Below are 10,824 nucleotides of genomic sequence, written 5' to 3'. Positions count from 1 at the left end.
TAGGAAGAATATTAGTTAGTTAAAACCTCAAACTGACAGTCCCCGAAAATGGGCACTAGAATTACTTAAAAATATATGTATATGTTTACATTACTTATTGTATAGATTTCCCACCGTTTTATAAGACAAAAGACAGCCACCCAGACTTTTCTATGACTCTGTCAACGTCCTCTGTCGAATGAACGGGTATTTGCCTCCCTCTGGTGGTCGGCTGAATAATTACGTCCCTTTCCAACGCTTCACTGCAACGTTACGTCTATGGGAGTTTTCCCCCAAAAGGGGAATAGCATAGCTCTACGATAAAAAACGCGTCCTACACACTTCTTTCAATCGAAAATAATGAAATAAGTCCTCGCGCAGCAGTCCCTCCCAGCTGCAGTCAGATCAGGAGATGTTCACCCCTCCGCGTCCAGACTGCAAATGAATCGAGCATGCAGGAAGCCGCCGCTGGCTGATGTAAATGTAAAATGTTCTTTGTCTAAAATAAATCACGGCACAAAAATAAATCACTGCATTTGACTCACACAGCCTCAGTCACCTTGTCCACTGCGTGTGTGCCTCTCTGTGACATAAGCTACACATCTAGATGGCTAGCTCATCATGTCTCAGTCTAAACTGTACACTCAAAAATACAGAAAGGAGTGGGAATCAAACGCTGAATTCAAAGGCTGGTTGAAGCCGTTTATTGGAGATGATACACGGGCATACTTTTTTTTTTTTTTTTTTTTTACCGTTATTTTACCAGGTAAGTTGACTGAGAACACGTTCTCATTTGCAGCAACGACCTGGGGAATAGTTACACGGGAGAGGAGGGGGATGAATGAGCCAATTGTAAACTGGGGATTATTAGGTGACCATAATGGTTTGAGGGCCAGATTGGGAATTTAGCCAGGACACCAGGGTTAACACCCCTACTCTTACGATAAGTGCCATGGGATCTTTCATGACCTCAGAGAGTCAGGACACCCATTTAACGTCCCATCCGAAAGACGGCACCCTACACAGGGCAGTGTCCCCAATCACTGCCCTGGGGCATTGGGATATTTTTTAGACCAGAGGAAAGAGTGCCTCCTACTGGCCCTCCAACACCACTTCCAGCAGCATCTGGTCTCCCATCCAGGGCCTGACCAGGACCAACCCTGCTTAGCTTCAGAAGCAAGCCAGTAGTGGTATGCAGGGTGGTATGCTGCTGGCTGGAAATACTGCCTGTATTGTAAGGCTGATTTCTACGCCAAACTTAGTGATGTAAAAAAACACATGACAACTCAAAAACATACTCAAAAGGCAAAGCCTTATAACAGTTCCATCTAAAACAAGCTGCCATTTATGGTCAAAAAAATTTACAGAAAAAAAAATCTGCGGCCACCATTGCATTAGCAATCGCTGAACACTGTTCCATACTGGCATGTGATCATATTGGAGAAGCATGTAGAGCTGCTTTCTCAGACTCCACTGCTGCTACCCACTTCAAAATGCACAGGACAGAGTGCACAGAAATTATTAATGGTGTTCTAGCACCATACTTTCTGAAAAAGTGGGTCGCAGATGTGGATGACCAGCGTTTCAGCCTCCTCCTCGATGAGTCCACGGATGTAAGTGTTTCTAAGTACCTGGGGGTTGTGATAAGGTACTTTAGTGACACCAAGCAGACAATTGTATCAACATTTCTGGGACTTGTTGAGTTGGAGGGATGAGATGCCAAATCTATAGCCCATGCTGTTGTGGCTTTCCTCGAGAAGTGTTGTCTTAAAAAAGAGAAACTCCTGGGGATAGGGACTGACAATGCCTCTGTTATGACGGATTAACGATGGGGTCCATAAAGTGCTGAAGGAGGAGTATGGCCTCAAATATCTGGTTCTTACTCGCTGTGTGTGACACTCTCTGCAGCTTGCTCAGTTGTAGTTCAAAACATATTTAGGGTGTTTTTGACTTACTTTTTGTCTCTCCCACGACATTATTCCTCTCTCCTACAGCGTCCATCACAATTACATGCACATGGGCAATTATGCAAATTAGGCGATGACGTCATTTAGCGACTTCCCCCTTACTGGGGAGTTGGCAACACTGCAGGAGGCAGCAGGCCAGCAACAATTTCAGCAAATTGCAAATCATTGTTGGCTGACTGCAGCAGCAGTAGTATGCGTTCGACGTGACAAACCCAATGAATATAGTTGGTCCCGAATGTTTGATCTTGAACGGAACTTACAACATCAATTAACATGTCTCAATCAAAATTGTACAGTCAGATGTACAGAAAAGAGTGGGAGTCTGTACCTGAATTTAAATTGTGGCTGAAATTGTGTACTGCAAATCAGACATGCTTGCAAAAATGTATGACATCAAAAAACATTGTGCTACAGCAAAGCATATAAATATATCAAAACCGTACAACCCCTCAACGCAGTCTACATTGCCACAGTTGGTTAAGAAAGTGGATAACTGCAAAAGCGCAGAAGCTACTATGGCAATGGCCATTGCTGACCATTGTTCGCTGCTAGCATGCAACCATTTAAAGTATGGCTTGCAAAGCTGCCTTTTCAGATTCTGTGGCAGCAACAAACTTCCAAATGCACCGCACCAAGTGCACAGAAATGATTAGAGGAATACTGGCTCCTTATTTTCTCAAAAGGGTAACATCAGATGTGGGGGATGAGAAGTTCAGTCTCCTTTTGGATGAGGCCATTGATGTCAGTGTCTCGAAATACCTGGGTGTGGTGATTCGGTATTTCAGTGCTAAAACAATTACCGTTGTGTCCACATTTCTCGGGCTGGTTGAATTGGAGGGGGGCAATGCCAGATCAATAGCAAAGGCGGTAGTTGAGTTTCTTGAGAAGTGTAACCTTAAAAAAGAGAATCTTCAGGGCATTGGCACTGATAATGCGTTCGTGATGACTGGGGTGCACAACCGGTGCACAAGATTTTAAAGGAAGAATGTGCATTGCCCAATTTGGTACCCATCCGCTGTGTGTGCCATTCTTTATAATTGGCTGTCAGTGCAGCATCCAAAGAAACCATCCCTAGGAGTGTTGAGTACTTAATCAGGGAAACCTACAACTGGTTTTCGATTTCCCCAAAACGGCGCGAGGCGTGCAAAGCAGTGTATGCCACCATTAATTGTGGCCAGAAACTCCTGCAGATCACCAAAGTGTGTGCCACACAAACTCATATTTTGAGCCAGTGGGAAGAACTGAAGCTCCACTTTGAGTTGACAAAGGACAGTGAGCACGGATACATGGCGGATGTGCTCCACGCCATGTACATGGACAAGACCAACTATATCTACCTGACATTCTTGAAATCAACCCTGTCCGACTTACAAGTTGCAGTGAAGTCATTTGAGGGAGAGCAAACAGATCCTGTCAAGCTTTTGGACAATCTGGTACACCTCTTAACATTGATTTGCAGCAGAGTAGTCAACCCTATGGCAAAAATTGATGTCCTGAAGGATGCCATTGATGGACATCTCAGTCCATCACCATACCTTGGGTACCTTTTTGAGAGCATGGTGTACCAACTCAGTCTTGCGCCAGAGGACGAAAAGGTCATTCATAGACAGTGTAACTACATTGTTGCTTTAAGCAAGGAGCTGCAAGCAAGGCTACCAGACAACCTAGAAGCCTTGCGAAACATGGCCCTGTTCAGGTGTTAAGGAAACGTTAAAGCACAATAAGGGCACCACTGAAATGATTAAAGTAGCTGAGCTACTGGGGTATAAGCCCCAAACAATTGATAAAATTGTTTCCCGATGGAGTAACATCCATCTGTTTAGGTGGGACTCAATTGAAAATACAGTCGAGTATTTTCCGGGTCAAATCCATTTGAAGAACTGTGCAAAGCTGCGCTCGCTGCCCTCTCCTTGCCACACTCAAATGCGGAGGTTGAACGGCTGTTCAGCCAAATGAGTGTGGTCAAGTCAAAGTTAAGAAATAGAATGTCACTGCACAATCTCAACTCCATTCTCCTGGTGTGGTATGGACTGAAGCTCGCTGGTGATGCCTGTCACCAGCATAATCTACCAAGTGAAGTTCTGCAGCAGTTTGGCACCACAGCAGCATACAGCTTTAAGGCCGCTCCATCCTCTTCTGCTGGTTCCAGCTCCGTGACAATGCAGTTGGACAGTGAAGATGAAGAGAATTTCCTTGCCAATCTGTGATTCATCATATTTACAGTACGTATGCAAGGAGTGGACTTTCTGGAACTGGTGGAGACACACAGCTGATGGTGGCAGTGTGCACTGCAGTGTCAGTGAGAACAGTGGCAATATCTGGAGGAAGCCATTGAGCAGCTAGCCAGCCAAGCAGCACAACAACCTTGAGAGAGCTGGAGAGAGATGCCTCATTATTTCAGTTAAGTTGCTTGTTCAATAAGATAGCATATATACCTTGTTATTAGCTTGTACCTACAATTGTTGATCAGTTACGTAGCATGTTAACTAACTACCAATACACTGCTTCAAACTATAATTGTTCAGAATGTGTAGGTTTATTAGTTAAAAAGAAAATAAATCAAATGTAATTGTTCAATAATGTGTAATGTGTAAATGTTCAATAATTCAATGTGTTGTGTTTAAAAATGTAAATATCTGATCATATAAAATCTGTTGTGTTTGTATTACTTTTACAAATAAAAATATGTGATAATAAACAAACAAATCTAAACTAACAAATGTCAAATCATATTTTTCGCTGAGATGGCCAGTCAATTTGAGTAACGTTATTGTCAATTCTACGTAATGACGCAGTTTTACGTTATTACGTAATGACGTCATCATGCAATGACATCACAATGTAATTGAGCTACTTTTAGCAACAAATCGACCAGCCTCTAGCAACATCCCCTGAAAATTAGTTGGAAACACTGCTCTTAGCACATATCAAAGCTGCAGGCTAAAGTTAAATGTAGACTTAGTTTCCTCTATCGTAATCGCTCCTCTTTCACCCCAGCTGCCAAACTAACCCTGATTAAGATGACCATCCTACCCATGCTAGATTACGGAGACATCATTTATAGATCGGCGGGTAAGGGTGCTCTCAAGCTGCTAAATGTGCTTTACCATACGGCCATCAGATTTGCCACCAATGCTCCTTATAGGACACATCACTTTACTCTATACTCCTCTGTAAACTGGTCATCCCTGTATTCCTGTCGCAAGACCCACTGGTTGATGCTTATTCATAAAACCCTCTTAGGCCTCACTCCCCCCTATCTGAGATACCTACTGCAGCCCTCATCTTCCACATACAACACTCGTTCTGCCAGTCACATTCTGTTAAAGGTCCCCAAAGCACACACATCCCTGGGTCGCTCCTCTTTTCAGTTCACTGAACCTAGCGACTAGAACGAGCTGCAGCAAACTCTCAAACTGGACAGTTTTATCTCAATCTTTTCATTCAGACTCAATCATGGGCACTCTTACTGACAGTTGGGGCTGCTTTGTATGATGTATTGTTTTCTCTACCTTCTTGACCTTTGTCCAATAATGTTTGTACCATGTTTTTGTGCTGCTACAATGTTGTTGTCATGTTGTGTTGCTACCATGCTGCGTTGTCATGTTTTGCTGCCTTGTTATGTTGTCTTAGGTCTCTCTTTATGTAGTGTTGTGTCTCTCTTGTTGTGATATGTGTTTTGTCCTATATTTATATTGTATTTATTTTTTAATTTTTTAAATCCCAGGCCCCGTCCCCGCAGGAGGCCTTTGGTAGGCCGTCATTGTAAATAAGAATTTGTTCTTAAAACCTCTACAGAGTACCTAACCCGGATCCGGGAGCACCCCCCACACCCCCCACACTGATTAGCATCGCTAGCATAGCGTCACAATTAAATAGTAGCATCTAAATATCATTAAATCACAAGTCCAAGACACCCAATGAAAGACACAGATCTTGTGAATAAAACCACCATTTCAGATTTTTTAAATGTTTTACAGGGAAGACACAATATGTAAATCTATTAGCTAAACACGTTAGCAAAATGACACCATTTTCTTACTCCAACAGTTTCTTACTCCATCAGGTGCTATCACCAATTCGGCTAAACTAAGATATTGATAGCCACTAACTAACAAACAAATTCATAACATGACAGTCTGATAACATATTTATGGTATAGCATAGTTTTTTTTTTTTAAATGTGCATTTTTCAGGTATAAATCACAGTTCTACATTGCAGCTGCAATCTGATATAGTGCTGATGCAGCTAGAACAATTACAGAGACCAACGTTATATAACTAATTACTTGTCTTAAAACATTTCAGAAAAAATACACAGCGTACAGACATTGAAAGCCCAACATCTGGTGAATCCAAACAATATTTCAGATTTTTTAAATGTTTTATAGCGAAATTAGCATAACTAGCTAATTAGCATAACCAGGCCAGCCAAAACCAGCTGGACGCGCCCGACCAGTTCACATGCACGACAGATATATGAAATAACATCGTAAATTGGGTCTTACTATTGCTGGTCTTTCATCAGAATGTTGATCAAGGTGTCCTTAGTCCTGATGAGTCGTTCAATCCATTCACAATGGCAACTTCCCCTCTTCATTTAGCCTGGGTACTGGTCGACTGGCACGGCCCCTGTCCAAAGTTAAAAAACTCAAAGAACGGAACACGGCAAAACTCCCGAAAAAATTCTAATAATCTGATTAAACTATATTGAAAAAACATACATTACGGTGATATGGTCACATGTATCAAACAAACTTCGACACGGAGATAGTTTTCATCCGTAACGTCAGCATAACAAAAGTCAATGGCTTCTCTAAAACGCGCATCTCAGGAAACCGGAAGTTGTCGGTCACGCTAAAGAAATAGGTCTTATTTCACGTCAGTACAAGATAAACAAAAAATTTCTCCTCTGACGTCTTCCAGACACCCAGAGGAAGAAGAAGGAAGTGTGTTTCGGGTCATACCACCCTGCATACCACTGCTGGCTTGCTTCTGAAGCTAAGCAGGGTTGGTCCTGGTCAGTCCCTGGATGGGAGACCAGATGCTGCTGGAAGTGGTGTTGGAGGGTCAGTAGGAGGCACTCTTTCCTCTGGTCTAAAAAATATCCCAATGCCCCAGGGCAGTGATTGGGGACACTGCCCTGTGTAGGGTGCCGTCTTTCGGATGGGACGTTAAACGGGTGTCCTGACTCTCTGAGGTCATTAAAGATCCCAGGGCACTTATCGTAAGAGTAGGGGTGTTAACCCCGGTGTCCTGGCTAAATTCCCAATCTGGCCCTCAAACCATCATGGTCACCTAATAATCCCCAGTTTACAATTGGCTCATTCATCCCCGTCCTCTCCCCTGTAACTATTCCCCAGGTCGTTGCTGCAAATGAGAATGTGTTCTCAGTCAACTTACCTGGTAAAATAACGGTAAAAAAAAAAAAAAAAAAAAAAAAAAAAAAAAAAAATAGGTCGCGTGACCATATATAGGCAGAGCGTTGAAGCGAGCATACACATCTTGCAATCTTCTTCTGGCTCAGGGAAAGTGCTGTGAAATGGCCTGTGTTTCACTCACAGACAAAATTGGAACGGTTTTAGAAACCATAGCTTGTTTTCTATCCAATGGTATATGGTTATATGCATATAGTAACAGCAATAATTGAATAAGAGGCAGTTTTATCTGTAGAGGCAATTATGCTAATGTGAAAACAGCACCCCCTGTATTCTCAAGAAGTTTTAACTGACTTGCCTAGTTAAATAAAGGCTAAATAAAAATACATGTAAAAAAGATGGCTATCAGCTCAACTGGTTTTAATAGTCCTTGTTGAATCCCCAAAAGAAAGTCCTTATCCAGTTGTCACGTCCTGACCAGAGTTCTTATGTGTTGTGCTTGTTTTAGTGTTGGTCAGGACGTGAGCTGGGTGGGCATTCTATGTTATGTGTCTAGTCAAAAACTTCTTGGGGGGTGGGGGGGCTAAAGGGGAGTGTGGCGAAGTCAGGTAGGAGACCTGCGCCAACTCCCCGTGCTTACCGTGGAGTGAGAGGGCATCATACTGGTCAGACACCGTGTTATGCGGTGGAGCGCACGGTGTCCCCAGTACGCGTGCTTAGCCCAGTGCGGGCTATTCCACCTCGCCGCACTGGTAGGGCTAGAGTGGGCATCGAGCCGGGTGTCATGAAGCCGGCCCAACGCATCTGGTCTCCAGTGCGTCTCCTCGGGCCGGCGTACATGGCACCAGCCTTACAAATGGTGTCCCCGGTTCGCCAGCATAGCCCAGTGCGGGCTATTCCACCTCGCCGCACTGGCAGGGCTACGGGGACCATTCAACCAGGTAAGGTTGGGCAGGCTCGGTGCTCACAAGCTCGTGTCCTCCTTCACGGTCCGGTATATCCGGCGCCACCTTCCCGCCCCAGCCCAGTACCATCAGTGCTTACACCACGCACCAGGCTTCCAGTGCGTCTCCAGAGCCCTGTTCCTCCTCCATGCACTCTCCCTGTGGTGCGTGTCTCCAGCCCAGTACCTCCAGTTCCGGCACCACGCACTAAGCTTCCTGTGCGTCTCCAGAGCTCTGTACGCACTGTTCCTGCTCCCCGCACACCACCAGTTCCGGCACCACGCACCAGGCCTACTGTGCGCCTCAGCAGGTCAGAGTCGGTCGTCTGCCCAGCGCCATCTAAGCTGCTTGCCTGCACTGCGCCGTCTGAGCCATCCGTCTGCCCAGCGCCATCTGAGCCATCTGTCTGCCCAGCGCCATCTGAGCCGCCCGTCTGTCCCGAGCCGCTAGAGCCGTCCGTCAGTCAGGAGCCGCTAGAGCCGTCCGTCAGTCAGGAGCTGCCAGAGCCGTCCGTCAGTCAGGAGCTGCCAGAGCCGCCAGCCAGTCAGGAGCTGCCAGAGCCGCCAGCCAGTCAGGAGCTGCCAGACGCGCCAGCCAGTCAGGAGCTGCCAGAGCCGCCAGCCAGTCAGGAGCTGCCAGAGCAGCCAGCCAGTCAGGAGCTGCCCTCCAGTCATGAGCTGCCCTCCAGTCATGAGCTGCCCCTCAGCCCGGAGCTGCCCCTCAGTCCGCAGCTGCCCCTCAGTCCGGAGCTGCCATTTGTCCGGAGCTGCCCTTCAGTCCAGAGCTGGCTCTCTGTCCGGAGCTGCCCTTCAGTCCGGAGTTGCCCCTCTGTCCTGAGCTACCTCTCTGTCCTGAGCTACCTCTCTGTCCTGAGATACCTCTCTGTCCTGAGATACCTCTCTGTCCTGAGCTGTCTCCTAAATCATGTGGGGGCCTTGGGGAGGATTTCTAGGCCAAGGTCGGGGGCGAGGGTCGCCACTCAAAGGACGCTAAGGAGGGGGACAAAGACAGTGGTGGAGTGGTGTCCTCGTCCTGCGCCGGAGCCGCCACCGCGGACAGATGCCCACCCAGACCCTCCCCTTGAGTTTTAGGGGTGCGTTCGGAGTCCGTACCTCAGGAGGGGGGTACTGTCACGTCCTGACCAGAGTTCTTATGTGTGGTGCTTGTTTTAGTGTTGGTCAGGACGTGAGCTGGGTGGGCATTCTATGTTGTGTGTCTAGTTGGTCTGTTTCCTGTGTCAGTGTTTGTGCCACACGGGACTGTGACGGTTAGTATGTTTGTTGTTTTGTATTTTGTCTAGTTTTCTTGTTGTTAAATCATGGAAACTCACCACACGGACCACCAGTGGTCCTCCGATCCTTCTCGCCTCTCCTCGTCTGAGGAGGAGGACGACTTAGACTGCCGTTACACCAGTAAAGAGCAAACTTATTGTAGAGAGCAAGAGTGCTAAAAATATCCCAGGATAATTCAGATCACTGCAGAAGCAGCTCCTGTAAATTATTAGGATGCTGTCTCACATTATCCTCCCGGCAGTACTAATATAGTCTGTCCCTGGAAGAATTACACACAATGGATCATGTTGGAGATGACTAATCAATTTATACAAAGGAACCTGAAACCAATTATTTGTTTCTGACTTTGCCAAGTGAATGGGAAAATAGAAGTGTTCTCAACAGCAGCTCTGGTAATAACCTGGAATGCCTCTTTAGCTGGATGGATTTCTCAAAAGCCAAACTCAACCAAAACAGCACATAAAGGCCAACAATGGTCAGAGTAAAATAGAGATGGAAAGTATAATTTTCATTCTCGAAAATGGCACATCGATGAATGCCTGCTCGGAGTATCAACAAAGAGGCCGTAACTTGACCTCAAATTGTTGTGATCTGGACAGACTGTGCCAGTGGTGGTGAGCTATTGTGGCTCTCACCAAACAATGCCAAGGGAAGTGTCTGGTCTCCCTAAGGTTGGCTAAACAGTGATATCTCACCACAGCTCAGCCCTGTGAGACGTAATGGTGTCTATGGATGGACCTTCCCCTTAGGGTTACAGTTTTAGCCCTTAAGATCAGCCCTGAGGACAGACTGATTGAGTTGTGTCACAGGGAACCAACAAATGACACTATTGATGGCACGCAAACAGATTCAGGCACTAGAGGATCAGAGGGATTTGTGCTGTTGATCTGAAAGGAGAAGCCTAATGGTGAGAAAGTTTACTCTAGAATGTTTCCACTGTTTCAGTATTATATTCAGCAATGATTTCTGACAGTTGTTACAGTAGATATTGAATTAACTATTCATAGAGTGATACCAGCTTGAGATTATAATTTTATTCCCAGGCTGTGGCATGTTCATCTAAAGTGAACAGCAGACAAGACAAAGCCTAAATACACGTAATTAAATAGGCTGTGTGGGAGCTGGAAGCACAAAGGTGGAGTGTATTGAGAGGACACTAAAAGCTACATGTTGGATGCTGGTTCTGTGTAATGTATACACCGGGAGTCAGAAAGCAGGTGCGTTTAATATGTTACAGATACAAAAGCACAAACATGGGAAGCGT

The sequence above is a fragment of the Salvelinus fontinalis genome, chromosome 15 (assembly GCF_029448725.1).
Source record: "Salvelinus fontinalis isolate EN_2023a chromosome 15, ASM2944872v1, whole genome shotgun sequence".
NCBI classification, from domain to species: domain Eukaryota; kingdom Metazoa; phylum Chordata; class Actinopteri; order Salmoniformes; family Salmonidae; genus Salvelinus; species Salvelinus fontinalis.
Note: the sequence above shows the minus strand (reverse complement) of the source record.